Genomic DNA, 24140 nt, shown 5'->3' with positions numbered 1-24140 from the left:
CTGTCTTCTATACCCAGATGAGAAACATTCAGTTCGGACAGTGCCTGGCTTCACATACAGTTTACTCTTTCAATTCCCTAAAGGGACCCATTCTTTCCTCTTGCTCCTGATATTTAGATTCATCACAGACAAGAGAAAATGTCCAGATGCTGGGATTCCAGGCAACATACACACAGTGCAGGAGGAACACAGCAGGCCAGGCAGCATCCATGGAAATGAGTATTGTCGATGCCGAAGGTTTTTGGCCCGAAACGTCAACAATTTTCTTTTCAATGGATGCTGCCTGGCCTGCTGAGTTTCTCCAGCATTTTGTGTGTGTTGTTTAGATTCATGGCAGTTTGTTATGGCAATTGTCCTGTCTAGGACCGCAAGAAAATGCAGAGTTGTGGACATGGCTCAGTCCATCACAGAAGCTAGACTCCCCTCCTTGGACTCTGTCTGTACTTCTTGCTGCCAACATAATCAAAAACTCCACCCACCCTGGACATTCTATCGTGGTCTGCCATTGGGCACAAGATACCCAACTGTGAAAGTGTATGCTACTTGGCCCAAGGGCAGCTTCTGTCCTGCTGTTATAAGACTATTGAACAGTCTCCCAGTACTTTCACATTGTTCTAGTTGTTCTTTCTTGCAAAAGTTGGTTAATTTGTGTTTTTCCTGTGAATGCTGATTACCTGTCAGTGATGCTGCAAATAATTTTCATTGCACCCGTGCATATGACAATAAATTTGACTTCAACTTGTTGACCTCACAATCTACTTCCTTTTGGCCTTGCACCTTATTACTGTACTTTCTCTGTAACTGAACATCTAATTTTGCATTCTGGTATTACTTTTCCCCTTGTACTACCTCAGTGCACTGATGTGATGAAAATATCTCTATGGATGGCATGCAAAACAAAGTTTTTCCATTATACCTCGGCACACGTGACAATAATAAACCAATTTATCAACAGTGATAGCATCCTGTGTGATATTACCTCAGCCTAGACTGCTCTTTTAAATGTTATTTTCCTGTGTTTTGATGATCATCCTTGATTGCAGTTATAACATTTTTAAAGTATTAGTGTAAATTTTAAATGCAACTTTGAGGGGTCTTGGTATATTTACGTTAGGGGAGGTTGTGGTTTGGTAACTATTAGTAAAATTTGCCTTTGTTCTCAAACTACTCCCTTGTTTGTAACAACATTATCTAACCACATTAACTATGCTTTGATTTGAATTTCACTCTACCAAATTCAATAGTAATAATGTTAAAGATGTTTGGTTGACGAACTGCAGACTTTTGTTGAACCTTCTCAGCCAGTCCCTCAGGGCTGGGGAAGTATGTTAACCAATGGTGGTTAGTGGTACATTAACAGAATCTGTATTGTTTTACTGATAAACAAGAAGGCACAATCGTTAGTGGATGGGGAGGGGGAAAGTGTTTCCCAAAAGAAGGGGAATATAATAGGCAAGTATTCCTTAGGAAAAAGCTGGCTAATGTGATGAGAAGCTGGAAGTGAATCTGAGCTGGCCCATTGTTTTTTGATATTTTGCTGATTAACAATCCTTTTTGAACAGTGTACTTTTTATCTTCTCTGAATGATCTCTTGAAGGCATTGCCTGGGTGCTGGGCTTTAACCCATTGTGTGCACACCAGGGGAAGGTGGGTGGAAGGAATGCAGATAACTTTTTTGTGGTGGAGAAGAACTGATGACAGAATTTCAAGCTTCTACTCCTGAACAATGAAGACTTAGCAAAAGAGAATGTGTGTGCATGACTTTTTATAGGCATCTGTTTTAGTATATGCTAATGTGTGTTCATGTATATACTGTGTGTGAATATCTGTGTGTTTGTATGTGCAATTGTTTAGAGGGTGCTTCTGACTGCTTGGGAGATTTTGCTGATTACTTATAAGCTGGCTGCTGATTAACAGAGGTCATTAAACTTTGGAATTTGACGAATGGTGTCAGATGGCCTCTCTTTTCCTCTCCCTCTCTCTTTCTGCAAGAGCCATTGAAGGTGGCTAGAGTTGTGCAGGAATTGTGGAATGTTTGTTTCTTCTGGCTTCTAGTACCAAAACTGAAACACAGGACACAGCTACCTTGGGGGGGGGGGGGGGGAAGCAGAGGCACATGGCCATGTATTAAAAGAAATTGCTCTTCAGCTCCAATCATGCATCTGCCTCTCAATACACCCGTTTCAGTAAACAGCAGCTTTTCAAGGCGACTGAGAGATGCATGGTTTTACAACGTGAGACACAAATACTTGAGGAATAAATGTGGTGGTTGTATTTTTTTGGAGGTGGGGAGGGGGACGGAGTTACGTGAAATAAACCACCTCCCCAGAGGCAGGAACATTGCTTGACATTTCTCTCTGCAAGGTATTGGCAAGAGGAGCTAGTTTGGAATTTGAAACACTATTTTCACAGTGCCTTAGCTGCTTGAGATGTGTGTGAGATAAGTGGGGCCATGTTGTGAAGCTGGCTGGAGGCTTGAACTGCTAGGAGCTGATGGAACGTCTGGAGGTAAAATGGCTGCTCCTGAAGCTCAGAGGACTAGGAAGCTTTATTGTGTGTGTGTGTGCGTCTTAAAGCTGTATTGACGAGGCAGCAGATACTGTGTGTGTCTCTCTCTCTCTCTCTCTCTCTCTCTCTCTCCTCGCTCTCACTGCTCTCACACACAACATCTGATGGTTGCTGCAAGCTGATCTCCTTTGAGCAGGAGAGCTCAGGAGCTGGTGGGTGGGGAGGTGAGAGGACTTGAATGATCTGCTAATTCTCTGTAAAAGCAGGAGCCACACAGAGCGAGCGAGAGAGAGAGAGAGAGAGAGAAAGACAGCCTTGAGATTTGTTCAATGATGTGCTGGCCTGCCTTGAAGAAGAATGGGGTGGGGCCTCTCCTTTTTGTGTGTGCTGTAATTTGATCCAGATCCCTGTTGGGAAAGCTTTCTCTCTCTCCTCTCTTTTGCTCTCCAATTTTTATTATTTATTTTGTAGATGTAGGAACCATAGCTCCCTGAAGGTGTGCGTCTAGATTTCCTTTGTTATATGCACAGCATTGGCAGGTCCTCATGTATGTGAAATGGTTCATTGTACAGGTTCTGCAGTTGAACTGCACTAGGATTATAACCTCCCTTGTTATAACACCATTCAGAAGATGGAGGAGTGTGAATGAAGATGGAGGGAAATGGAGCTGAATTTCGCCAGTAAGTAAAGAAAATGTGGTTGAAAATTTGCAGGATTTGCTGTTCTTTTTTTCCCCCTCAGCAAAACCCTGCTGTGCTGCTAGGGGTGGATGGTTTAACATGCAGATTAGCAGAAGCAGGAGAACATTTAAGATGACATTACGTGTCTGGGTATGTTGTTGCAGGCAGGTCATGCATGGACCACTTCTCTCTTCACACCCTGACCCTACTTTAGTGCGCCTGGTGGGTGGGGGTAGGAAGTGCGTTGGTAATGGGAGATCGAGTTGGATAGTGGTAGATAACTACAGCGTATAAATTCTTTGAGGAATATCCAACAAAAAGACATGAAATAAATAAATATAGAGCTTTAAACAGAGATCTTTGCTTAATTTTACCAATCTCCCCCACCACCCTTCCCATGATTTAGAGGGAAAAGGAGGCATCTTTATCGGTTTATGATCTTGTTTAAAAAGCTGGGTATTTCTGTTGTAATTCTGCAAGGTCCAAGTAGCTGATGCATACAGTTGCTCTGATTAAACGCATGTGGATAATGAGAATGTTGCATTATTTTCTTCCAAATGGATGGTTGTCCTTTCTGGTACAGTCAAACATTTGCACTCACTTTTGTGTTGTTTAATTGATAACTCTGGGTTCATTCTACCACAGAGGAAGTTGAGGAAGCTTCTTTTTTGATTGAAGCCCTTTGTCTTTGCCAAACATTACAAGGCTATGAGACTGAGCTTGTAGAGCACATGCCATCAAATTCGACAACAGCTTCTATCCCACTGTTCGCAGACTCTTGAATGGACGTCTTGTATGCTAAAAGATGAACTTTGGATCATCCAGTCGACTGCACCTTATCTACCTGCACTGCAATTTCTCCATAACATTAACATTATATCCTGTGTTGTTTTCATTTTTACTACTTGATGTCCTTAGAGCATAGGGCCCTTCAAAGACAAACAGGGACACCTTTATGTGGAGGCTCAAGAGATCGGAAAGGTCCTTAATGAATATTTCTCCTCTGTTTTTACTATGGAGAAAGACTTGAAGACTTCAGAACTGGGAAAAGTAAATGGGGCAATTGTGGAATTAGTCTGAATTACAGTAGAGGAAGTGCTGGATGTCTTAATTGATATGAAAGTAGGCAAATTTCCAGGGCCTAATCAGGTTTATCCAAGAACGCCGTGGAAGGCTAGAGAAGTGCGGGAGATCTGGCTGAGCTGAGATTTTTGCACCATTGTTAGCCATGGTTGAGATGCTGAGACTGGAGGGCAGCGAATGATGTGCCTTTATTGAAGATGGATGGCAAAGAAAAAACTGGGAACTATTGACAGTATGTCTAACACCTGCGATAGGTAAGTCATAGGAAGGATTCTGAGAGATGTATGTATATCTGGAAAGACAAGAGTTGATTGGAGGTAGTCAGCATGGTTTTGTGCATAGGAAGTAACATTCTAGGAACTCGATTGAGTTTTTTTTTCCAAGAGGTAACTAAAAAGGTTGATAAGTGCAGGGAGGTAGGCATGGTTTATATGGACTTCAGTAAGGCCTTGGTAGGTTGCTCTGGAAGGTTAGATTGAGAACCAGGAAGAGCTGGCTAATTGGATGTGTAGTTGGCTTGATGGTAGAAAGCAGTGGGTGGTGTGGGTTGTTTTTCGCACGGGAGACCTGTGACCAGTGGTTTGCTGAGCACGTTCTTGTTTGTAATCTATATCAATGGTTTGGATAAGAATACGAAAGGTTCAGTTAGTAAATTTACAGATGACACTAAATTGAAGAAGGTTATCAGAAATTACAGGGGAATCTAGATCAGTTGAGTAAGTAGGCCAAGGAATGTCAAATGAAGTTTAGTTTGGATAAATGTAAGATGTTGCATTTTGGAAAGTCAAATCTAGGTAGGACTTTCACAGTGAACAGCAGAGGTAGAAGTATATGGTAGTCACAGGTAGACAGGGTGGTGAAGAAGGCTCTTGGCATGCTGGGCATGCTGGTCTTCATGAGCTCGGGCATTTGTGTATAACAGTTGTGAGGTCATGGGGTTATACAGAAAGCCAGAGAGGCCACACTTCAAATTTTGTGCTTCCTGTAGGAAAGATGTTGTTATTCTTCTGGAAAGAAAGCAGAAAAGATGTATAAGGATGCTGACAGTACTTGAGAGACTGTTGGACAGGCTGTGACTTTATAGAGTATAGGAGACTGGGAAGTGGACTTAGGGTGAATGCATTGTTATTTTCTCTGAGTTGGGTATTACGGACTTGTGGTTGTTGTCTATGTGGAATTAGCTGCTAGAGGAAGTGGGTAAGGCATGTACAATAACAGCTTTTAAAATGCATTGACATGGGTACATGGATTGAAAAGGTTTAGAAGATTATATGCCTTGCATTGGTAATGGGACCATTGGGTGGGGTGTCTCGGTTGGCATGAAGAGCTTGTTTCTGTGCTTCGTGACTCTATCTATGACTGCAAAATAAAACTTCTCTTTGTATCTCATTGGAAATGACTATCATTAACGACTTCCAGTTCCAGATCAGATAATAACTGTTAAGTGCTGGAAATCAGAAATTAAAACACAAAATGCTGGAAACTCAGCATTTCAGGCAGATGAAACGAGTCGTTTCGGATGAGCATTTCTAATGAAGTGCCTTGGATCTGAGGAATTAACTATACGTCTGTTTCTACAAGTGCTGCCTGCCCCACTGAGTGTTTCTGTTTTTTTTTCTTTTTCTCTACAAGGTTATGTCTTTATCCAAAACAAGCTCTCGCCCACAAACATCAGGTTCTTGAACATCCCTAACTCTACCTCAGCAAAGGAAGACTATGGTCCACTTGCACTACCAAGTTGACTTGCCTCTGACTGTGTTTTCTGCTGTCTTTTTCTCCACTATGTTCTATATGTTTGAATCTACATGCTTGTAATGCTGCTGCAAGTGAGTTTTTTCTTTGCATCTATAAATTAGTTTATTGGTAAGTATTGATTGTACTGATATCTTGCTGTACTTGTGCATATGACAATAAACTGAACTTGAACCTAGATTACAAATTCAGAAGGGGAAGGACAACTCACCAGTCCCACCATCTGCTCTCCCAACCATCCATCCACAGGCTTCCTCTGTGTCGTATTCACATAACCAGACCATCCCGTTAACTTGATGATCTCACTCCCATATTTGTCAGGTTGTGCGCGCTCTGTGTGAAATGGTTGGACATTTACTTTGAGATGTTATTAGCTTGTGGAAACTTGTACAAAAAAAATCCTTGCACCTTGAGAGAGGGCACTTTATCAAATTCCCAGGCCCAAATATGGATAAGGGCTTCCAAGACCCAGTGTACCTTCAATTTCTCAGTGTTCTTTCACTTGAAACAAAGTTTCATCAATGGTTGAGGGAAAATCTCAACATTTATTTTGGAAGGGATGGTATAAACCATTTGTATTTGTAGTGAAGGATTTTACTTCAAAAATAGGTTAATGGAGCGTTGATCCATTAAAGATCAGCCTACTATCCAGCTCATTACCCAGGGTCTTCTGAGAGCATTGCTTTTTGAAGAGCGATATTGGCCCATTGTTTAAATGTCACTGGTGTTTCAACATAGTAGGTTAATGATATAACTTAAATTAATTATTAAGGAGCATTTTGAAAAGTTCTAAGGCCAATTTGCTGCTTCTTAGGCCTAATGTAGATGGTTGCTTTGCTCAGGTGGTGGTGTTTATTGTAAAGCTCTGTGACATTCTGAAACTGAAATATGAAACACACTATTTTTAGAGAAGATGTGAGAGGGCTGATGTCAACGGCCTGTTGCTCTAGCTGGAGAGCTAGTCACAGTCTGAGGACATCTAGGACTCTGTTCAGAGCTTTCTCAGCCTTTGATACCTATACAAGATTGAGGCTTTGGAGAAGTTGACAGAAAATGAAGTGCTGGAACTGTCATTATGCTCAATGGCAAAATAGGCATTTGGGGCCAACTGGTCCCTTTTCCTCCTTTTATTTTTCGTTTTCTGTGTCACAGCCAGTGAAAACAATTATTCTCTGAGTCGCCTCTGAGGAGATTTGATGTCTCAGGACCTGTACTCGAAGGTCAGAAGGATGGAGTGGGTGTCATTTCATTGAAACCTCTCAGATATTGGAAGACCTGGATGGAGGGGACATGGAGAGGATGTTTCCATTAGTAGGCATGTTCTAGGATCCAACAACAGTCTCTGAATAAAGGTATACTTTTAAAACTGATATGAAGAGGAATCTCTTCAGCTAGAGGGTGGTGTTAAATCTGTGGAATTAGCTGACGCAGAGTGCTGTGGAGACCAGTCATTGGGTGTATTTAAGGTGCAGATTGATAAATTTTTGTTTGTTAAGGGGTTTGGGGGAGAATGGGATTAAAAATAATTTAGCCATGATTGAATTGGGGAGCAGACTTGATGGGCAGAATAGGTTAATTAGAGCCATAGAGCACTCCAACACAGTAATAGGCCCTTCAGCCCATCTAGTTCATGCCAAATGCTTATTCTGCTTAATCCTATTGACCTGCACCTGGACCATAACCCTCCATATCCCTTCCATCCATGTACCTATCGTTAATTTTCTTAAGTGTTGCAATGGAGCCCACATCTGCTCGTTCTCCTATGCCTTAGGAGGTTAAAAAAGAGTCCTAGCCTGTTCAACCTTTTGGAAACCCGGGTCCTCAAGTTCCAAAAACACCTTTGTAAATTTTCTATTTACACTTTCAATCTGGTAAGCTCCTCAAAAAAAAACTCTTAAGTTTGGTTAGATATGAACCACCATGCACAAAACCATGTTGACTATCCCTAATCAGGCTCTGTCTATCCAAATACTTGCATATCCCCGTGAAATACCTTCCAATAGTTTACCCACTACTGACGTCAGGCTTACTGGTCTATAATTTCCTGGCTTATTCTTAGAGCCTTTCTTGAACACCAGAATAACGTTAGCTATTCTCTAGTCTTATGGCACCTCACCAGTGGCTAAGGATTTTAAATATCTCTGCCAGGACCCCTGCAATTTCTGCACCAGGCTCCCAATTCTGCTCTGATATCTCATCGTCTTAGATGCATACTGCCCAGTGACAAAAAGTAATGAAATGTATGGGTTTATCTGGTGAGAGATTCCCATTTGAATAGAGACAAAAAGGATATGATAATAGTTGTAAAATTAAAAACCCACAATATATATTAAGTGTAGCATTAGGACTTGCTTATTGGATACTTAAGACAAAGCTGTGGTTGCAATGCAAGAAAGCAGCATCCATCATCAGAGATCCACCTCCACCCAGGCCATGCTCTTTTGTCACTGCTACCATCAGGTAAAAAGTACAAGAGCCTCAGGAGTCACATCACCAGGCTCAAGAACAGTTACTGCCCCTCAACCATCAAGCTCTTGAACATCTTGAACTACACTCAGTTGCACATCCAACGAGATGTTCCCACAGCCAGTGATCTCACCTTAAAGGACTCAATATTTCATGTTCTTGTTATTTAATGCTATTTATTTATATTTGCATTTGCACAGTTTGTTGTCGTCTGCAGTCGTTTTTTTATTGATCCTGTTGTAGTTACTATTCTATAGATTTGTTGAGTATACCCACAAGAAAATGAATCTCAGGGTTGTATAATGTGCCATACATGTACTGTACTTTGAATGTTCAACACACTAGTATTGGGATGATGGTGGTTAAGGAGCAAATGACTTTAACTTGTCTCTATTCATTGCCTTATGCATCATGTGACTAGAGACATTAGTGACTGACAGTCTTGGCAAAGGCAACGTTCTACATGAAACACACTTGCCACTCTTTCCTGTTTTGAAATGGCTAACCTGGAAATATGTCAAGCTACATTGATGTTGATTACTAACATGGATGTTTTTCTGTCTGTAGCAAATGTCACCATGATCATAGTTTCCAGATTCATAGAAATCTTGGACACTGGAAGGGGGCCATTCAGCTGTCATGTTAATGCTACCCAATACAGAATTATCCAAACTAAACTTACTTTCTATCTCCTGATCAGTAGTGTGCAGGTCCCAGAACAACAGGCTTATCCAGCTACTTCACCTCTATTGAGACTTCTGCTTGAAGTACCCAGGTGTGGGTTCTGGACCATCACCATCATCTGAGTGAAGACCTTTTCATTAAACTAAATTTCGCTAAATCCCAAAGGAAAATCCTTTTCTCATACAATGCTGATTGAAATGTATTGAAAGATATTATTAGATTGGTCGACACATACAAATTCTTGTTAAAAAGTGTTGCAAGTGAGTAAAATGCTCTAAACCCCATCACCAGATATGACCAATGTCACATATTTGGGCAGATGTTCTATCCCTGACACCCTCTTAAGACCATAAGACATAGAAGTAGAATTAGGCCATTTGGAACATCAAATCTGCACCACCATTCAATCATGGCTGGTCTTTTTTTTTACCTTCCTCCGCCCCACTCCCCAGCCTTCTCCCTGTGACCTTTGATGCCGTCTCCAATCAAGAATCTATCAAGCTCTGCTTTAGGTACACCCAGTGACCTAGCCTACACAGCTACCTGTAGTAATAAATTCTACAAATTCACTCTTGACTAAGGAACCTTCTCTGCATCTCTTTTAAATGAATGCCTCTGTATCCTGAGGCTGTGCCCTCTTGTCCTAGACTCCCCCACCTCGGGAAATATCCTTTCCACATCTGCCCTGTCTAGGCCCTTCGACATTCGAAAGCATTTGGTGAGATCCCACTTCATTCTTATAAGTTCCAGCGAGTACAGACCCAAAGCCATCAATCGTTCCTTATATGAGGACCCTTTCATTCCCAGAATCATCCTTGTGAACCTCCTCTGAACCCTCTCCAATGCCAGCACATCTTTTAGATGAGGAGCCTAGGACTGTTCACATTACTTAAAGTGAGGCCTCACCAGTGTCTTATAAAGCAGCGGTCCCCAACCCGGGCCGCGGACTGGTACCGGGCCGCAAAGCATGTGCTACCGGGCCGCAAGGAAACGATATGAGTCAGCTGCGCCTTTCTTCATTCCCTGTCACGCACTGTTGAACCTGAACATAGGTTGCCAACTGTCCCGTATTTGCTGTGACATCCCGTATATTGGGCTAAATTGGTTTGTCCCTTATTTCCCCCGCTAAGGTAGAGCGTTCCTATGAAAGCTTTCATGCCGAAATGGCATAAAGCGAAGAAGCAATTACAATTAATTTATATGGGAAAAATTTTGTGAGCGTTCCCAGACCCAAAAAATAACCTACCAAATCATACCAAATAACACATAAAACCTAAAATAACACTAACATATAGTAAAAGCAGGAATGATATGATAAATACACAGCTTATATAAAGTAGAAATAATGTACATACAGTGTAGTCGGGAAGATTAAACCAAAACCAATTCGTGGGGGGAAAAAATCGGCGCACATGCGCACACAGGTGCCCGCGCAAGGCTTCATGGTCATGGTAGTCTTTCTTAGGATAAACACATGCTGGTGAACATAGCAGGCCAGGCAGCATGTATAGGAAGGGGTACAGTCGAAGTTTCGGGCTGGGACCCTTCATCAGGATTTGACTGTTACTTTTATCCCTTATTTGGGAGTGAGAAAGTTGGCAACCCTAACTGTAAAAGACATGTTGAGGTGAGTTTAACCCTACTTGAACACCCGCCCCCCCCCCCCCCCCCCCCCCCCCCCCCCGGTCAGCAGGTCCACAAGAATATTGTCAATATTAAACCAGTCCATGGTGCAAAAAAAAGGTTGGGACCCCTGTTACAAAACCTCAGCATCACATCCCTGCTCTTGTATTCTAGACCTCTTGAAAGTCCAGTATTGGCCCATTCAGTGCAACTGTGTTGCTTCTGCTGTGGTGTACTGGAGTTCAGTGCAACTCTCCATGGTGTTTGCAGATTCTCCATGTGATTGTGTGGGTGTCCTCGGAGTGCTCAGATTTTCTCCTTGGAGATACGTGGGTTGGTAGATTTAATTGGCTTTGTGGATTGCCCCCTATTGTGTAGGTGGTAGCAGAATGTGGGGAGGATAAAAGGAGTAGGATTAATGTATGATTAGTATAAATGGGAGCATGATTGCACAGAGTACTTGGGCCAGATCCTGTGGTTTGTTAGGATTCAACCAGGTTCGGCCAGTCTGGAAGTCCTTGTTCAGAGGATGGGAGATTTGGCTGCGATGTTTTTTCCTTCTGCCAAAGTGGTTCTGTGAGTGCTGCCTCCACTGACAACAGCCCCTGTGCTGTACTTGGAATCCCAAAGTGCTGGGAGCTTGGCTTCCAGAAGGAAATCTTGACTGAGGCCTTTCTGGAAGAAACAACGTGACCAAGAACTTTCAGACAGTGAATGTGGGGCAATGGAGGGAACTGGGGCACAAACCCAATCTGTGAAATGGGGATTAAGAAAGCTTTTGGAGGAGGAGAGGTAAATAGACATGTTTAAAACCATGAGACAAAGAATTAGGCAATTCAGCCCATCAAGCCTGCTCTGCCAGAAATGGATTCTAGGTGTGTAGTGCACAGGTGCCCAAGGCTGTTCAGTTTATGCATCACCAATTTCCAATGTACTACTGTGGGAAACAAGGTCATTTCTGGGATTTTGTATGGCCACATGCTGTTAAAGAGTTTGATGAAGCCCAACCCAAATCTGAAAAACACACAAATCAGCTTATGAAAGGATGGAAAGCTTGTCAGCAATGAACAAGGGAAACGCTTATGTATTGCATACACCTGGGCAGCTGAGGGTGGAAGAACAAAAAAGGCCAAAATGTCATAGACTGTCTCTTCTGGTGAACTTCATTGCGGATTGATGGTGGATCGGCAGTTGAAACAATGACTAAGTTCTTTGTGATTTTGCTGCATTGGAATTTGCTGATGATGACCATTAGCCAATAAATTACATATATGTATGCTTATGAAATAAAACTCACCCATAGATGTAACTTGTGTTTACCACCTTTCATGGAATGCATGCTCATGTACAAGTTGAGGCTGTATGCTTTGTTGCCTAGGGATCAGAGGCCTGTGGCTTTAAGTTCCTGCTCCATATGCTAGGCTGACCCTTCCAGTGATGTATTGAGGAATACTGAGGTGTTGAAGGTGCCATTATTGGATAAAATGGACAAACCTTAAGTGTGTGTAAAAGCCACGACTGCACCTCTGCTTGCTTAGAAGTTTGCATAGGTTCAGAAAACTTTGACAAACTTCAATGGATGCACAGGCAAGAGTATCTTAATTAGTTGCATCATGGCCTGGTACGGAAATACCAATGGCCAGGAATGGAAAAGACCATAGAAAGTGGTGGATGCAGCCCTGCCTGTCACAGGTAAAGTCCTTGCTACCATTGATCATTTACAGTGCTACCACAAGAAAACAGCATCCAACATCAGACCCGCCCCCAAAGAGAGCATTCTGACCATGGTAGGTATGGAAGTAAGGAAGCCTTGGGTCCTGTACCAATAGGTTCAGGAACAGTTATTAACCTGTAATCATTCTGAACCTGCATGGATAACTCAGTTACCACAGCTCGGAACTGATTCTGCAACCTACAGACTCTTTCAAAGGATCAAAGCTCATGTTCTCAGTACCTGTATTACTTTTTTATTTGCACAGTTTTTTTTGGCACAGTGGTTATTTGTCAGAATTTGTTTATGTATAGTTTTTAATAAATTCTATTGTATTTTCTTTATTTTCCTGTAAATACCTGCAATAAAATGAATCTCAAGCTGGTATATCGTAACATACGTACTTTGAAAATAAATTTTACTTTGAACTTCAAAGAATCAGTGGTATTATTTTGAGGAAGAGCAAGGCACTCTGTACTGTCCTAGGGTCATTATTTAAACCTCAGTTAACCTTACTGAAAGGTGCGTTAAAGTATCGTTCCATCATTTCTCTCATTCCGACATGTCCAGGAGCAGTCTGGCTTGTCATTTCTTTGTGCATTACAACAGTGGCAATATTACAGAAATAATTTACTCACTGTGAATCACATGAATCTTGGGACTTTAAAACTGTGGGAATGCCAGCCTTTCTGAAAGTGATGATGTGTGTGGGTGAATGACGTTCCACACTCTGGAATCATTTAGATAAAGTGCCTTCAGGGAGGAAATTCCCTAATTTAGGCGTCGCTTTACAACAGTTAATTTCTGCTTGACAAATGTAGAATTTGCATGATTAATGTCTTGAATGGGGAAAAGTAATCATCCTCAATTATTGCCCATTGACCCCCAGCTGTTGCCCTCACCTTTAAGAATGCTTATTGTAAATGTTGGATAAAGGCCACATCAAACCGTGGTGCAGCGAAACATCCCTAAGGTTTCATTGCCTCCCTTGCAGATCATTTGTGTTCAGAGTGGTTACTTACAGTGCCTTGTGAAAGTACGAGGGGTGATTGATAAGTACTTGGCCTAAGGTAGAAAGAGTCAATTTTAGAAAACCTAGCACATTTATTTTTCCTACATTTACACACTTAGTCCAGCGGTCATGGAATATACGGATCCCTTCTTTGTAGAAGTCGGCATCTTGGACCTCCAGAAGTGGTTCACAGCAGGGGTGATTGATAAGTTCGTAGCCTAAGGTAGAAGGAGATGCGTTGTTAACTTCAAACTTTCTGCATTTTCACTCAGAGTTGAACTGCATGTACATGTAACAAGAGCTGTATAACTCATCTCCTTCTACCTTAGACCACGAACTTATCAATCACCCCTGCTGTGGACTACCTGGAGGTCCAAAACGCTCTCGTTACATGCATGTGCAGTTCAACTCTTTGAGTGATAATTTAGAAAGTTTGAAGTTAATAACTCATCTCCTTCTACCATAGGCTACAAACTTATCAATCACCCTGCTGTGGACCACTTCTATAAAGAAGGGATCCGTATGCTCCACGACCACTGGACCAAGTGTGTACATGTAGGAGGGGACTATGTTGAAAAATAAATGTGCTAGGTTTTCTAAAATTGACTCCGCCTACCTTAGGCCATGAACTTATCAATCACCTCGTATTCAGTCCACAACTCTTCGTTCACATAAATGAGTACTACAATTAGGGATTTTGATAAATTTAACTGAGAAGTTTTATTTGTGAATCATGTGCTCCGTTTTTCACAGTAGGGCCCAAAAGATTTACACCACACGTACCACTTAGTGTTGAGGCTAAAAAGTTCTACTTCAGTCCCATCCGACCACAAGATCTTCTTTCACATCTTTACAGCATCTTCTAATTGACACTTTGCAAAGTCATTATGGGGAAAGGATATGCTTTTTTTAAAAGCGGTGTACGAGGCTTGATCTGACTGTGCATCAGCCAGGTAACACCATCCCTACTGTAAATTATGGTGAGGGTAGCATCATGCTGTGGGGATGCTTTTCAGCAGTAGGGATTGGAAATCTTGTCAGGATTGATAGGAAGATGAATACTGCTAAATACAGAGAGATCCTGAATAAAAACCTGCTAGCCTCTACCATAAAGCTTAAACAGGGGAGGAAGTCTTGTTGTTCAGCGGGGCAAGGACCCAAAGCACACTGTCGGAACAACCATGGAGTGGCTTCAAATGAAGAAAATTGATGTCTTCGAGTGGACCAGTCATTCCTGACCTTATCCCGATTGAACATCTCTGGCAAGACTTCAAGATTGCTGTCCACCACTGCTCCCCAACTATGATACAGCTTGAGCAATTTTTCAAGGAGGTGTGGGAAAATATTGCACCTGCACAGCTAATAGAGACTTATTCAAAAAGGCCACTGGCTGTAATAGCTGCAAGACAGGGTTCAAGTAAGTAGTAAGCAAAGGGGAATTGAATATGTTTGAACTGACATTTCAGGTTTTGAATTTTGTTTTTTATGCTTTACACTTTTCCCCGTTTTTGGAGCTGTACTATGAACAAAGGAGCACATGATTCACAAATAAAAATTCTCAGTTAAATTGATTAAAATCCCTGGTTGTAATACTCATTTATGTGAACAAAAAGTTGGCTGATTACTTACATCAGGCATTATATCTACCTGAATGAGTTAACTTGCAGGGATATTACTGTTGTCTTGAGTTGTACTATATTTTCACCAGATTTAAAAAATCTTAATTTGAAAGCTGTAAAGTGTATGTTCTGCTATTAATGTGAATCACAGAGCAGATGGAGCAATGCACAAGCTGTCCTCAATTTTCTACAAAATTTCTGGTGGTTTATGTAAGTGCTGTTCACTGATTTTTCTCTCTGGAACTTCCCACAAACACCATTGCAGCACAGCGAGTTAGTTGATCTATAGGAAAAAGTATATTTATTAATAAAATCATTTTCTTACAGTTTTAGGGACTTGTATAGAGTGCCCAATAGTTTTGCCCAGTGTAGTGTATTATGTCTTATCAGTTACCAAATAACACTTGAAACTACTGAGCTAATACCCTTATTCTGTAAGTACTCATTTCTGTTTGCCTACCACCTTCCTATTTTAACTAATATACAGTACTGTGCAGAAGTCTTAGCTATATACAGTATATGTGTTTAAGACTTTTGCACAATACTGTTTATATTTGCAAACTTTGGTCACCAGTTTCAGCACCCCATGATCTTCTCTGTCCTTTATTACTTGCATTGAAGCTTAAGATTCACGAGGTTTTATTGAGTAAGCGATATAACCTTCCCTCGACTTTATTGGAAACACTGCATGTTGAACTCCTTGAACAATGGTTGGACCCTTCAGTAATCTCTTCAGTCTCACAATTGACTTTGCTGGTATCCAAGGTATTTATCATTTGTATTAAGTTGTCAATGTTGACTTGACAGAATTTTTTTCCAGTTTTCACAAGGCAATTCCATGACCCATGGCATTCCATGATTCCCCTGTCCCATCTCCTCCTGTGGCCTGTCAGGAGATCTCAGGATACAATCTATCAAGAAATAGAGTATGTCATGTCTTCTATGAATAACTAACCTCCCCGTCACTCTTCCTTCCCAGTTGGGTTGGATGAGACCAAGTTTTGAGTCATTTGTATATTGGCAATAGTGTATCTGCTGTGTAGGTCAGCGATGGCAAGGAACATGTTGAATGCCAATGCAGGCTTGGACTGATGGTGCCTTATTTCCTGTACCTGTTCTTGTGTATACTTGTGAGTGCAGTGTTGTCCTGCATTTTAGAAATAATCCTTAGTGGACTTTCTTCTCTGTTTACATTGACATTCTGACGTCTATTTGAAACTGCGTGGTAAGAAGTGAAACTTTTTTCGCTTGCAGTGCTTATCATTAACTGTACAAACCGAAACCATCTTAGCTGTAGATTGATACAGCGATTTCAGGAAGAGTGTGTGTAGCAAGCGTAGATCTTAACTTGTCCCTGTCCAGTGTTGTGTGATAGTACGTAACCACATGTCTTTTACTTGTAGCCATATTGACTCTCAATTAATATTGAGAAGTTTTCTAATCCTTTCTCACACTGGACTCATTAGAATGGGCCTGATTCAGATACATTCGGAGGTTGTATTTTGCAGTCCTGACGTGCCATACACTCATTGGCTGGGTTTCCTTTGTTTTTGTTGATACTGGACCATTATTATTAATAAACCCAGGTGTTCTGCATGAAGTTCCTCAATGATTTTCCATTGCAGTTCCTTTGGCAGCAGCATCTTATGTTCACACACCCATTTGTATATCCTTCATTGTGGACTATTCATGGTAGAATCCTTAGTGGTTTTCTGTCCTCCAGTGTTGAGGACCAAGAAGTTATGGTCAAGGGAGATGGAGTAGTGCTTGCAGGACTGCTTTGAGTCCGTGAACTGGACAACGTTCAAGGATTCATCATTGAGTCTGAATGAAAACGCCACAATTATCACCGACTTCATCAAGATTCATGGATGAGCGTGTGCCTTCAAGAACATACTGGACATACCCAAACCTAAAGTCTTGGATGAGCCAGGCAATTTATACTCTGCTGAGGGAAAGATATGTGGAATTCAAGATCGGTGATCCAGATCTATATGAGAAGTACAGGTACGGTCTACAGGAGGCTATTTTAAGGGCAATGAAAACAATTCTGTTTGAGGTTAGGTATGGAATTGGATGCATGTCAGCTCTGGCAGGGTTCACAGGCCATTACTTCCTTCAAAACAAAAGCTAACATGAATGGCTGTAATGCTTTAGTCCCAGATGAGCCTCTTGTTTGCACTTTGAACGAGAGATTAAAGCTACATTTTTGTGAATCCCTGCAGCATCTGGCTCTGAGGCCGATGTTAGAACATCTTTCAAGAAGGTAAACTTTTGCAGTGTATCAGGCCCTGACAGTGTTCCAGGTGGGGCTCTGAAAACCTGTGCTAACCCACTGACGGAAGTGTTCAAGGACATCTTCGTTTTTTCACTCCTACAGTCGGAGCTTCACACCTGGTTCAAACGAGTGACAATCGTACCAGTGCTCAGGAAGAGCAGGGTCAGCTGCCTCAATGACTATCACCCAGTCACACTTGCATCTACTGTGATGAAGTGCTTTGAGAGGTTGATCGTGGCCAGAATCAAATCCTGCCTAGGCAGTGACTTGGACCAGCTGAAATTTGTTTATCACAATAGGTCTGCAGTGGATGCAATATCACTGGCTCTCCACTTGGCTTTGTATCGCCTGAACAATAGAAATACCTATGTCAGGCTGCTCTTTGTTGATAGTAACTCAGTGTTTAACACAATCATACTTTCAGTTCTAATCAGCAAGCTCCAAATCTGGGCCTCTGTTCCTACCTCTGCAAGTGGATTCTTCACTTCCTCATTAGGAGACTCAAGTCTGTGGATCAGAAATAATATCTTGCTGCCAATCATCATTGGTGTGCACCACGGGGATGTGTACTTAGCCCGCTGCTCTACTGTCTGTACACCCACAATTGATTGGTTAGACACAGCTCTAACACCATCTATAAATTTGTTGGCGGCATAACGCTGGCCAAAATTCAAATGGTGACAGGGAGGCATACAGGAGTGAGCTAGATCAGCTGGTTGAGTGGTGTTGCAAAGCAAACGTGCCCTCAATGTCAGTAAGACCAAGGGACTGATTATGGACTTCAGAAAGGGGAAATCAAGGAAACAAACACCTGTCCTTATCGAAGGATCAGTAGTGGAAAGGATGAATAGTATCAGGCTCCTGGCTTTCAGCATCTGAGGATCTATCCAGAAGCCTAACATATTGTTGCTTTTACAGAGGCACAACAGCTGCTATACTTCATTAGGAGTTTGAGGACAATTGGTACACACAGATTCCTGCAGATGTACCATGGAGAGCATTTTAACAGTTTGCATTGCCAACCAGTATGGAATGGCTACTACACAGGATCGGAAAAAGCTGCAGAAAGTTGTAAACTTAGCCAACTTGATCATGGGCACTTGCCTCCCCAGTATCGAGGACGCTTTCAAAAGGCAATGTTTCAGAGATGCGACATCCATCATTAATACCCCCATCACCCAGGACATGCCCTCTTCTCATTGCTGCCATTGAGGAGGTGGTACAGGAGTCTGAAGACACACAGTTAACATTTTAGGAACTGTTTCTTCCCCTCTGCCATCAGATTTCTGAACAGACATTGAACTCATGAGCACTACCAAAAAACAACAAATTTCACAACATATGCCAGTTATATTAAGCCTGATTCTAATTCTGATTCTGTTCTTGTTTTGGACCCATGTCTGTCTACTCATTAAGTGTGGATTCATAGACTTCAGAAAGGTCCTATTCAGCAAATGTGGCTAACTTCACTGCACTGCTGGGATAGAAATCCTTCAGCTGCCTCTAGAGTAGAAATGTTGTTTTCTTTGTAAGATAGACTTGGCTTTTTATTAGCTGTCGGATTTTGTGTGGCTGTTCTGTATTTAATATATAACGTGTTGGCCCTCCTCTGTGGAGATATGAACTTGATTACTAAATTGGATAATCGTGTTTTCCCAGTGATGATTGAGGAAGCGATGTAATTCCAGGTAAAACACCAACTCTCCTCAATTTTGTTTTTTTCCCCTTTTGGTTAATAAGTGTGATCTGGGCTCTGCTCAGCCAGGGCCAATGCAGGATGTAGCTAATCACAGTCTGAACTATAGTTGGAAGCAAGCAACGCACATTAAATGTTGGAGGAACTCGGCAGGCCAGGCGGCATCTATGGAAAAAAGCACAGTCAATGTTTTGGTCTGAGACCCTCTGGTAGGACTGAATAGTTGGATACAGGTTTTAGCCTCACAATTGCTGTCTTCAAGCTCCAAAAAATGAGCCACAGCTCAGACTTTTCTTGTGTAGATCATTTGCTCTTTGCTTCTGTTTGCTCCATTTCCATAGCCTGTTTACTAATAACTGGTGAAAAGGTGCAAGCCCCATGGGAGGACCTCAGCATGGTGCTGAACCATCCTTAGATGTGATTGAAGCTCACTAATGTTCTCTGGTTTCCTGGCTTTAATGCTGGCCTTGGCTTTTCTTTGTTCTTCGCTCCAGCTATTTTTATCCACTTAAATCATTTGGCATGGAAGCGCATCATTTATTTTGTTATTAAGTAGTTCATTAATGAACAGTGGTTAATATCGGTAGCTCGGGTTGAGGCACTTGATGTTGCGGTATTTGCCAAGCGTGGCAATTAGCTTGGCGACATTTCATCACCAATTGAGATGACAACCTCGGTGTGCAGTTGTTGGTGTTTCTCTCTGGGAGTGTTCTGGCAAACGTGAGGCAGGCACAGGAACTTTCAGAAGCATGGTTCTCGTCTGATAACTCTGTAAACAAACATATCAAAATAAACGCCATCCATGTACCTCTAAGAGCCAAACCAATAGAATTCAAAGGTCAACTGAAGGGGTAACTAATCAGGACCGAAGCAAGTGAACGGCGGGGGGGGGGGGGGGGGGGATCTATATAAACGTGAGCATACCCAGAAAGAAACAACAGCTGTGCACTGAGGATGACACCTTGACTGGTGATGAAACGTTTACAAGCATATCACCAAGTTCGGCGAAAACCGCAACATCAAACTTCATGTTGATGCAGTCTTCTGGACACCAAGTACCTGAAAGTATTCCCCCTACATGGCTCTTGCCATTAGAGTATCAATGATTTCACTAGCAATGCTGGACCAGTAGCAGTATCTTTGCTGAGAATAATTTCAGTTATCTTTACATAACTGTGGGAAGCATCCTGTACAGAGAAGGTTTTCCTCTTGGGTTGGAATATAATCTTTATGATGTGGGCTGTGCATATTGTACATCATCTACTCCGCAATATTTTAATCTCTGAGTGGACAGTTGTGTTGATCTTGGGTTCCACCACTGTAGACGTCATCCAGTCATTCTGTCACTCTCGACAGTGCTCCTCAATACTGCTCATATTTCATGTTCTCTGAATCTTTAGTGCACAGGGTACAGGTCTGTGAGTAGATTGTCATTATTTTTTTTATAATCTGAAGTTTTCCACCACTTAATGCCTCTGGATTAATCCTTAAACATAGGTTATGAGGACACTCAGTCCTCGTTTATTGTCATTTAGAAATGCATGCATTAAATGCAAAAAAGGCATTTCAGAAGTTTCTCCAGATGTTCCTCTGTTCTCTCACGTCTGTTTCCATCAAATCAGGATTGTGCACGGCACCCTACTTGACAGATTACAGATATCATTCACCGGAGTGGCCGCTGCGCGCTGTGTCGCGTCGCCATCTTCTCCTCCTCTTCATATTCATATCCTTCTGAAGGTTTGCTTAAATATAGTTGTAATGTATTCAGTAGAAATATTTTTTCAGTTTATCCTCAGCTCTTTCAATCAACTTCTTCCTATCATCTTGACATTCGGAGACTATAAAAAGTGTATACAAAAAATCCTGGGGAGTTACTGTATCAGGTCAATGGCCTTTCTTCACCAACTTGTAATGTTGGTTCTGTTCCTGTCTGCACAAATGATGTCTGATCTGCTGGGTATTCCCTGCACTTAAATGCCTTTATTTCAGGTTTACAGTATCTGCTGTTTATTACTTTTTGACTATAATGGATAGCCTAGCCTTGGCCCGTTACAGTGAACCACATAGTCTGATGTTCTCAGTGTCTGACTAGTTTTCTCAATTTCAACGTGCTTCTTTCAAATTGCACCACAGAAAATCCATGGTGTACATGCTTCTTCCTCTGATCGAGGAGCCTGGTGGATGTTGGTATCATGGTTATTAATTTTCACCCTAATTCTGAAATCAACCATGAGTGGATTATCTGGTATGTAAAATGGGCTTCTCTGGTTATTCGTTTGCTTCAGTAGAGCTTAACATACAAGGATCCACATTGTATTGAAAGGACAAGCAGGTAGGCAGTGGGAGTGGGGTGACTCTGTTGGTAAAAAAGTGAAATTCAATCCTTAGGATGGTGAATCTGTGGAATTCATCACCACAAACCATTGGATATATTGAAAGCGAAGGTTGATAGGTCCTTAATTAGTCAGGGCATCTAAGGTTATGGGGAGAAGGTAGGGGAATGGGGTTGAGAGGGATAATAAATCAGCCGTAATGGAATGGCACAGCAGACTTGATGGGCCAAGTGACCTTATTCTGCTGCTATGTCTGTGGTCTCAGTGTTGTGTAAACCTTCCACACATTGTTTTCTGCACGGGTCCTCCCCCAGGTTATGAGCACTTGAGTTCTGTACACCCCATGCATACAAGTGAATTTTTGGAAGACTGGTGGACCTGTGGAATGGATTTGTCTATTGCTGTGGACTGCAGGCATCTTCTGCCAGGTGGGAACTTGGTTCCTAGCAATATCTGAATGGGTGAGTTATTTGCCTTGGTTCAACTGCATGTTGCCCTGTTTGGCCGATGATTTGGTTTAAGTATATTGCTGGGTGGCTGCACTTTCGACTTGCTTATTGTTTAGGTTACAGGCAGTTCTCTGGAATGGAACGCTGCTATAACATCTAGAGCACCTGTAGTTCTTTTCCTTCCTGTCTGGTTTTGACCACTGTAGTTTAGACTTGCTATTTTGTGTTTAATTTTGCATATAGCAGATATCCATCTAAAATTAAACCTCATGCTGAGTGATTATCACAACCATGGCAGGGGTTCCTACAAGACCCTTTCCCCTTGCCACTTGTGCACACCTCAGCTGATCTTGATGTGGAAGCTCCTATGACTAGCCAACTCCAGCAGTTGGTGTATACTGCATTAATCACTAATGGTAAATTCATTACCGATCTAAGAGGGCATTTTCATGGATGTAGCTACTATGCTTGCCTATTGGAACATCAATGTTAGAAAATGGTCATTATTGATTCACTCAAACACAACTCTCTTGGTAATCTAGAATTGCATTGAAGGTGGGACACCATGGCAGATCCTGCAGAGTGACATCATCTCTCCTGACCTCTGGTTACTTTTTCCAAACCTGTAACTCCTCACTGCACTGGGCCAAAATGGTTTTGCAGTTTTCTCCATGTTAATGAAACATTATCTCTCAGTGCCTTGTAACTTTGCCTTAGCATCAGGCCATGTTGATGCTAATGATCATCTTGTTGCATTTGTGTCTGCCTTCATCCCCTTGCCCTTTTTTTTTCCCCAATTACTGTTAACTTTCCAGGGAAATTATGTCCATCCTTTCCATCTGAAAAGCTCCCCCAGGCTTTAGAAATTGTAACCAGACGTCAGGAGAGACAGTAACCAACCAGAATGTCATTCTGGAGGATCTGCCATGGTGTTGCAACTTCGGTGTAGTTTCTAAATTGGCAACAGAGAAATAGGTTTTGTATGTGGGCTAATCTGGCCGGTTCCTTAATACAAGAGCAAACTTTCAAGCAGGCTAGCCTGATGGAATGACAGATCTGCCATTTTGTGTTTGGCAGTTGATACATTTGATTTTTTTTCATGATCTGCATTTAAATCTGCAGGCGCTACCTCTGGTTTTAACTTTGTGAAGTTTAGAACAGCTTGTTCAATTATCTGGTCACTTGGTGTCCTAAATGAATTAGTGGCTGGGGATTCTTTGTGACCCTCATTGCAGTTGTGAACTGTTCTTCCCTCAACACATTATGCCTTTTCGTCCAATGAAGACCATTGCAGAATGTAGAGAGCGACGTGCATGAGGCGTGCAGAGGACAAAGAGTATGTGTTCAGCGGTTGTTCAGACTGCCTACAAACATTGACAGTTCACTGGACTGCAAAGGTCGCATGAGTACTTATAGTGACAACTTTGTTCACAGCCTGCATTACACAAGCAGAGTTGTGGCACATCGGAGAAATAGATCTAATGTTGCAATGGATTAGACCTCCACATGTTGTAATGCTCATTCTCTGCCAGTTATATCTGTACATCTAGAATGTTTAGATAACTGGTTTAAATTTAATGAGGCACTATGTTGCTACAAGATAGAACTGAAGTTTGATTGGTCTTTTGGAATTTGTACTCAATAAGCTTCCGTAAAACAACAATGCGCTAATGGCCATAAACCGTCTTTATTTTTGACACTGTTGATTGAAGGGTGAGTATTGCTGCGGCACTATCTCTCTGCTTCGCAGTAGAGTGACAGATATTTATGTCCATCTGGAAAAGGAGATGAACCTCTTGTTGAGCACCTCCAGCGATGTGCTACTCATTTAGTCATGGCCTGGAATGTCATCCTGGATTTTTGTCCCCGGGCATCCAGAATGGTAGGTTGAACCCACAACAGGTTGGACTCGGAAAAGAGCGCTACCCAAGAGGCTGTTCCTTTCAGTTCAGCTGGACTCACAAATTTGCAGGAGTATCTGGCCATTTTACTGCTAAGATCATCTTGTTGGCCTCATCCCCTTTTCCTCCTTTTCAATTACTTAAATTTACCAGGGAATCCATTTCTATCCTTTCAGTCTTGAGGCCTCCCAAGCTTTGGAGTGATCAAGGGTGCTGAAATCTAATGGCTGATATTACTAATTTCTGAAATCTTTATTCATTTGATCATTGTATTTTCGGGGTTGGTGAGGGTAGCTGGGTGGGAGGGATGGGGAAGGGACTTGTTTTGTTGTTTGTGTTGCTCTG

General features: G+C 41.9%; 1 protein-coding gene across 6 annotated transcripts in view; it reads left to right on the top strand.

The window, feature by feature from the left end:
- Positions 1 to 24140, top strand: part of znf462 (zinc finger protein 462) — a 123206-nt gene that overhangs the window by 45711 nt on the left and 53355 nt on the right. The window contains exon 3 of one of the 6 annotated variants that reach the window (XM_072258044.1): positions 3081 to 3188. The exons of 4 other annotated variants lie outside the window; for them this stretch is intronic. The gene's annotated coding sequence lies outside the window, so the exon portion shown is untranslated. Of the gene's footprint in view, positions 1 to 3080; positions 3189 to 7196; positions 7376 to 24140 lie in introns of those variants that run through there. One more of the 6 variants, XM_072258045.1, reaches the window with a different exon arrangement.

The sequence above is a fragment of the Mobula birostris genome, chromosome 5 (assembly GCF_030028105.1).
Source record: "Mobula birostris isolate sMobBir1 chromosome 5, sMobBir1.hap1, whole genome shotgun sequence".
NCBI lineage: Eukaryota > Metazoa > Chordata > Chondrichthyes > Myliobatiformes > Myliobatidae > Mobula > Mobula birostris.
The sequence above is the reverse complement of the archived record's forward strand: the minus strand, read 5'-3'. Positions and strand labels throughout refer to the sequence as shown.